General features: G+C 44.2%; 1 protein-coding gene across 1 annotated transcript in view; it reads left to right on the top strand.

Annotated features, from left to right (window-relative positions):
* The first annotated feature begins 3,199 nt into the window (after positions 1-3,199).
* Inhba (inhibin subunit beta A) overlaps positions 3,200-7,746 on the top strand; it is a 15,686-nt gene continuing 11,139 nt past the window's right edge. The window contains exons 1-2 of the mRNA XM_028769886.1: positions 3,200-3,374; positions 5,415-5,496. The gene's annotated coding sequence lies outside the window, so the exon portion shown is untranslated. The remainder of the gene's footprint in view (positions 3,375-5,414; positions 5,497-7,746) is intronic.

The raw sequence follows: 7,746 nt of genomic DNA, 5'->3' as shown, positions 1-7,746 counted from the left end.
AATTCCTTTGAAAGTGTTTTACATAATCTTTTGGGGGAAATAAATCAATTTCTGTAGTAGATGTTTCTTGATTCAGTTTTAACTGGGTTATGACAATTAATGAACATATGTATGTTGGTAAGAACTTTGAGAAGAAGGCATATTTATATAGTTTCTCTATAGGTTACAAGTGATTATTGAGTTTTTGTATGTGCTAGCCACTCTAGGGAAGAAATCCAGGCATCTATGAATCATTTGGGAGTTGATTGAGGCTTTTGGTTCTAAAATGACCATTTACCTGAGTAGACTATGATTCATATCTTGGAGGAGATGACATGGCGTCATGATGTCTAAGACACTCCTTTCATGGCTCTGTCCATCGACAAATGAACTCTGACTTACTCTCTCCTTTCCAGATGATCTGAGCCACTAAGAAGCTAAGCCATGAACTTAGGACAGTGGCCCTTGTCATCTGAACAGCATTCACACCTAAGGTGGCTTGTTGTAGGCTGTTTCTGTCTTCCATATTTATCATTTGTTGTTGACGACACCTTTTCTGTGTCTTTCACAAGCATGTCTGTCTCTTCTTGGAGGAGCAGCACCTGGAGAGCCACAGCCTTCCCTTATCCACTCCAGCTCATTATGAGAAGGGCACTTGCAGGATAATATGTTGATTGGAATGAACATTATGATTTAGACAAAAACGCTGCTTTATTTCTTTGGATATTAATTGTATGTCATTATCTTAAGTACTAGGCAATGAAAATAAAATCTATCGGCCTTTTCTTCTTCTATCTCATATTTGCAAAACTTCATTTGGGAGATTCACTGTTGCATGAATTGAGCTGTAACTAAATGGCTAAAGTGAAGAACCCAGGTCTTGATTTACTTTTCTGTGAGTCCATTATCTTCGAACACATTGGGTATGAGTCAATCCATCTAGATTTGTTGCTTGCCACCAAGTCTGCCCTTGGTTTAACCCAAAAACTGGCTAAGACTGTATTGAAGGCATATGAAATTTGGGTGGGGGCAGCAAGGCTGCCTATGGAAATCAGGTATTTGTTGTCTGGTATTTCGAGTTATTGGGTACCACACATGCATGAGGAAGCAGTGTCACTTCAAACACTAATACTATGCATAATTGGATTCTTTTCCAGTGTTATAAACTGGATGTCCAAGTCATCTTGGAACACAGATGGAAAGGGAATTGGGTGAAATCTTAAAATCATGACTCTAACTCAGGGCTTCTCACTGTATAATCATTGCTAATTTCTCTAGCGTGGGCACCATCCTGTGCTGTGCATTGTAGGAGAGTTCTCAGCATTGGCCTCTGTTCAGTAGATGCCAGTAGCACCTCCTTCCTGGTTGTGACAGCTGAAAGCATTGTCAGATGTCCCAGAGAGAGAAACTGGTTCAGCTGAGAACCACTGTTCTGGAGTGAAGAACAACAGTTTACTTACTGAATTTTTTTCCTTCTTTTTCTTTTCTCATTTTTAGCTCTAGCATCTGGAGCCACTGTTCAAATAACAGTCTTCAATACCCTGAAAACAGGCCCTCATAGACAGCATGAGGCCTGAAGGGTTATACAGGTAGTTCTGAGAAAAATGTGTCTTAGGAATCAGGGAGTTTGGGGTTAACTGTTTCTGATTTGTTGTTTTGGATACAGTTCAGAGAAATTTGAATGCTCTCCTTTCCACTTCTGTTTTGAACTATTCATTCTTGTTCTAAGCTTAGAAGCACACAGCCTCCTAGTTGGATTTTGACTGCAAAGTGCCGCTCCATCTCTGGCCCAAATCCTGGTATCTAACATTTGGCCCAAACTGGTTGCAGGCTGTAGCCTGTAGGAAACAGACAGGTTTGCCAACCCCATGCTCTACCAAAGCCATTTGATGGGATGGTTAAACAGGGACTCCCACAGTTTACTGCAGCAAATAGCATCCAGAATCCTGCCCATGTTTTCTGGATGCTGTGCTGTCTCCTGTGGGGAGAGGGTCACTGCTAACCAAGGAGGCCAGGTTTTCTTTCCTAAGCCCAGAATAACATGTAGCTGATGAGAACACCTCGAAAGTTCTTTTCATTTCCACAGTCACGTTTCATATTTACTTTCCCAGTAAGGGAGAAATCATGATTTTTTTTTTTTTTTTGGAAACAGATTTTTCATGTGAAGGAACCAAACACCGTGAGTTATCAGCAGCTTGTCCGTGCCTCTGAACTAACAGCCTCCTGTCATTCAGTTGAATCAGAGGACACTTGTCAGTCACATGCTTAGGGTGTCCCCATCCTCTGGCTTGCATGTTTGACTGAATCATAGGATCTATGAGCAGCAGCTAACCACAGAGTCGTGGAAAACGGCCTCCTTTCGAAGCGAAGCCTGTTTCCTTGTTTCAGAGATCGTGAGGGAAGAGCGATTAATAGCCTGGATGAAAGCTTAAGGACATACGGTTTGCTTGAGAGAAAAAGTGAATATTCTCACTTCTTGATCTCTGCCAACTTTATATGGGCCCAGCTGCTGCACAGGGCAAACACACTAGTCCAGAGTTAGCTACGCCCCTAAGATGTGTGTCACAAGCCACTGGCCAGCACTGAAATGCAGGTTTCCCTCATCTGCACAAAGGAGCTCTATCCTCAAAGGAACTTTGTTTCTTGACCAGCTCACTAATTGTGATTGAAAACACCAGCTCCCCAGCAATGCTCACGCATCCGAGTTAGCAGAAACAAGACAGGCCCTAATTGCTCCATTTACATAAAAGTAGAAACATACAACTTCTAAATATAAATCTCTGGCACATCGCTCCTTTTGCAATTACAGTAAAATAAGGTACCAGTTTCCCTCCGGGCTCCCCCTCACAGCAAGCTGCTCCCCGGGTTCGCTAGTGTCTGCTCTTCCAGGCGAGCACAGGGCCAGCGTGGAGTTGGAGCTTTGTGAAGTAGCCAGTAAATCAGAACGCCTCCGCTAGGTGCAGAGCGCGGTGGCAGCGGGCCACTCTGCCAGTGCGGTAGTCGGTGGGACCGAACTCCACACTCGGGAAGGGGCAGTCTGCGGGCGCCGGGCCTGAGCTGCCGCTCGCCTCGCTTGGCCAGGAGACCGGCAGCCCCACTGCAGGTCCCGGTCCCTGACATTCCCTGGCACTGAGGGCTGGGATCAGAGATTCCCAGCTGCACTCACTGAACAGTGATTTTTTTTTCTTTCCCCTCCCTGAATTCTTTAGCTGCCAAAAGGGGGGGAAAAATCAAGAGCTGCGCTTTTAAACGAAGTTGCCCTTGCTGGTGTTCAGGGTAAAAATAGAGGCGGTCGCTTGGACCAGCTTGGCCCTGAGTCCAGGCGTCCCGCGAGCCGGGCTGGAGCTGCGCATTCGGGAGTGATCCCTGGAAACTGCCAGCAGGTGCTGCTCAAGGTACGGTGGCAGGCTGAAAAGGGACAGGGCCTGGGTGCAGGGAGTCTCCGCGGGAGGGGCAGGAAGTGAAAGAGAAACCAACCCCGCTCAGAGCTGCGCTGACCAGCGCACGCCCTGGGCCCTGGAATTCAGCTGGGAAACGCTGATCCTCAGCCCAGAATATTCCACAGAAGCTATTTTAACCTGCCTGCTTCCTCTACCACCCCCACCTGGATTTCCACGGAAAGAGAGGAGGCTTTCCCAACGTAGTTCCAGCTTCTGAGGTGGGGGGGTGGGGTGGGGGGAGATCCAGCTACGTCATAGCTGCTAGACTGGCTTAGCAGGTTGACACTTTCAGGGTGTCAAAGGCCAACAGGGTCTCAGAGTGACCCTGTGTGAGGTGGCCCCTACAGTCAGGATCTTGAACATTCCCATGACACACATGTGCTTAAGAAACCACTGGGATCCTCAGAAATAACGTTCTTTTGTGACCACTGAGTTTTGATTCTGATATTATACATCCCACTTTATAGATGGAAACACTGAGGCTTGAGTTTAAATGAGGAGGGAGCCTCGGAGCTGGGGTCTGATCCAGGCACTTTTCTGTGCCACCCAGTCTACATTCTACATTCGGGTGCAAGTGGTACTTTCTCTGAAGTTATATGTAGACAAGAAGTGAGTTTAGATGCTCAGGGGTTCTTATCAAATAGTATGGAAGTGTCTCTCTTCCAAAGGTTTATGTTCATCCTGGGGCTGGAGTGGAGTTGACCATCATTGATTTTCTTTCTATCTTTGCCACCCATATTCCTGTCATCTTCCCCTGCAACTTTATTTCCTACTTCAGTTCTCTTACATGAAAACTCCTCTCCCCTCCTCCCCCATACAGCTAACATCCACACTTCATATACAGTCAAGAGAGACCCTCGAACAGACAGCTCCTGGTGTCGTAAAGGAGCCTTTCCCACTCGCATCAGGAGACCAGAACCTCTATATTTTGCTTGTGGGCACAGTGAAAAGTTTATTTTATGCATGTTAAATCCGGCACACAAAACAACATATCTGGTCATATGGCTTTCATTAGCTCCCAATTTTGCACATTTTATCCAACTTGTCATAAGAACCTGGCCAGTGCCTCAGCTGTACTCCTTCCTGAGAACAAGCGCCCTTCTTCACTGTGCTTATCGGACCATTCCTTCTATGTTATCTCTCTGCTAGTGTGACCCAGGCAAAAGAAAACTCAAACCTACCTTTACTTCCATTTTAAGGAGAGTTCACTTCTTTTCGTTAAACTCATATTTATAGTGTTTTCAAGTGATTGAACTTGAATTTCTAGTGTTTAAAGAAAAGATGCAATTTTTGTGTGTTATTGTTGTTTTTGCTAGTTAGGATGGGATTCTAAAGATCCAGGTAGGGTACTTATGAAGTTCACTTGCAAAGAAAGACCATTTCCCAAGTCTGAGGTGATACATGATGTATGAAGCAGGCATTCCATTTCAAGGTGTAAATTAATAGTGTGAGTCTAAGTAGGGAGACCATCACCACATGGACATTCAGAATTTCCCGGCATTTTCCTTAAGAAAATGGTTCACTCTAATCATAATTATAAAACTAGAACTTCTATAAAGAACACTATGAATTTTCTTTGCTGTGGTAAAAAAGCGTGGTGCTTTGCAAATAGAAGTAACTTTATGAAGTCACAGATGTTTTATTTAAAGACATAAAGCTGAGCCTGAGTCTAATAAGAGGTGCATGAATGAACAGTAGGATGTCAAAGCTGGACACTCTTGGAGATGTGTGTATTTGGTTCTCTTATGTTTGTAAAGGGTGGACTATTCCTAGCCACAGGCTTTACTGGCTCAGTACATCACCCAGGTCGTGTCTCAGAAGCCAAGAGAGATTTCCATTAGATAATGAATTATGAAATGTCTCACACTGGAAAAACGAGTCATCTGCTGATGTCATGCTGATTCTAACCAATCCTAAACAAAGCCCCAGCCCTCCTCTTTGAGAGGTACCAATGTGTGAGTGTACAACTAAGTACTACAGTATAAAACTTCACAGTGCCAATACCATGAAGAGGAACTCAGACAGCTCTGACCTCATGAGACAAGAGCCGGCTGACAAAACAGAAGGGACCCGAAAGGTAATGCTTTTAAATTCTTGCTTGCAAGCTCTCTACACATTAAAAGTCAGTATGGCTAAAAGGACTTTTACAACTTTTTGGCACCTCCATAGACATTATAATTTGTATCTTTTTCTATTGTACAAGCAGGTTAATACCGTTTTTTAATAGTCCTAGAGCATGCAAATAGATTATGTGTTTATACAACCCACTCAACACACATATACAAGTACATATGCCAAAAAGAAAGCTATTTTTAAGAGTTCCATTTGCAAACAGTAAATCCAGGGAACACACACATATTCACATGCGGAGAGAATCCAAACATTGATAAGTTGCTCTTATCCAAATGCTACTATTAGGACTCTCGAGTTGTTTAGAGTCATTAAACTTTTAGCTCTAAGTTAGTCTGTCTCGTAAAACTTAACTGCATTACAAAATGCTCCGGGTTCTGTATCTGTAACTCCAAATAGGTGGGTGATGCTATTATAACACAAAGATGTTCTCCTGAACCATTGTGATGCCAGTGCTCCTACTTCTCTTGATTTTTTAAAATGAGAGTTTTAGGTAATATGGATAGTCTTACCAACAACAGCAGAGTCCTTGGTGTTTCTGGAGCTGGGAGTCCTCCTAGCCCCGCAAAGGTGTCAGAGGGCTTGTAACCTAGAAAGTTTTCTTCATTGTTGCTTTGAGAAAAAAGATAGCATTTGTGTGGTTCAGGAAAGCATTGTTACCTGTCAAAACCGAAGGTTAACCTAGTGTCATGATTTTAACAACTTCCTTCTCCTTGGTATGTAGATGTTATACTTGTAGTTCTGACACCTAATAACTCCATCCTCCTGGCCTGCTTTGCTAGACTAGAATGCTCTGGACACAGTAGGTGTCAAGACAGAAGGGAATGTGTCTACAGAAACCAAGAGGGCTTCTATGTAGGGAAGAAACTGAGAAAGAAGGACTGCTTTAACAGAAGGGCACCTTAAAGATACTTCTGCATGATAAAAGCAATAAGACAGAGAATGAAAAGGTGGCGTGAAGAATTTTTTTTAAACAGCCCCAGAAAGGCATTGTTTTAAAGTGCACATTTTTCTTGTTCTTTGAATACTGTAATCCTCAATGAACTCAGCTCTGCTGGTATTTTGAAGAGAAATGACACAGCCAGGCAGCTTGCCATGAATCCTATGCTATGGTCAAGGGTTACTAGGGGTGGTGGGCAAGCAGAACAACAAAACAAGAGTAGTGCATGTCAGAGAAAAAGAATCTGCCAATATATTTAGAGATTCTTGTCCTCTAGGCCAGTTACTCATATCATAAGAGTGCATTGTTTTTCGTGAAAGGATGTGAGAAAGGCCAAATGAATTCTGTGGAGCTTTATCTGTGAAGCCAGGACAATGGGCAGTGGGCTATAATTTTTGAATATGTGTGCATCCAGGGTAGAGAGAGGAGATGCAGGAGGCATGGGGAGGGGGGGTTAAGTACCTTCTCTGACTATGTAAAATGCTACTTGCTCAAGGGAGCTTCCAATGCCCTGCTGTGTTGCCCAGTTGGCAAAAGCAGAGTGTATTATATGACCCCAGACAAAAATTCTGCTGCGCTCCAGGTCCCATAAGATCTCTAGCTGACATTAGGACCCTGGACATTTAAATAAGAATGAATGGCAGAAAGAAATGGTTGTGGATTCTGTCAGGCAGAACAACCAGCTGTCTCAGGCAGCCCCTCTGCCCCAGTCCCAGACCCCTGACCTGTGCTACCAATCTGAGGACCTCCCTCAGACCCACATCAGCGCCAGGTGGGTACTTACTCCAGGAAAGTTCAAGGCCATGGGAGATGACTTGGGGGCCCTTTGCTATCTAGTTATCTCAGTGAATGGAAACAGTGCATTAATTTGCTTGATTTTCCCCTCCAAACTAGGAAAGGTGAGGCAAGAAAAAGGATTGAGCAGAGAAAGATGAAAAGAAAGAAAAAAAATAAAAGTAGAAAAAAAAGAAACCCCCAGACTAAAAGTGAATAGAATTAGAAGAATTTATTGTAGAAAGGACTGAGTAGTTCCCATCCCCCTCCACCCCCCCCAGAAAATGGTAGGATTGGAAGAGAGGTGTGCATGAGGGAGCAAGGAGCAGCGGGAAGGCAGCCTGTCAGAGACGGGCTGTCCCTCCTCCCTAGTCACAGCTCATACTCACAGACGCCCTCCCTCCTCCCTCTCCCATTCACTCACTCACTTAGGGCCAATCCGTCTCTCTCTCTCTCTCTCTCTCTCTCTCTCTCTCTCTCTCT

This window comes from Grammomys surdaster, unplaced genomic scaffold (assembly GCF_004785775.1).
Source record: "Grammomys surdaster isolate TR1022 unplaced genomic scaffold, NIH_TR_1.0 194, whole genome shotgun sequence".
In the NCBI taxonomy this organism is placed as follows: domain Eukaryota; kingdom Metazoa; phylum Chordata; class Mammalia; order Rodentia; family Muridae; genus Grammomys; species Grammomys surdaster.
Note: the sequence above shows the minus strand (reverse complement) of the source record. Positions and strands in the feature narration are given on the sequence as shown.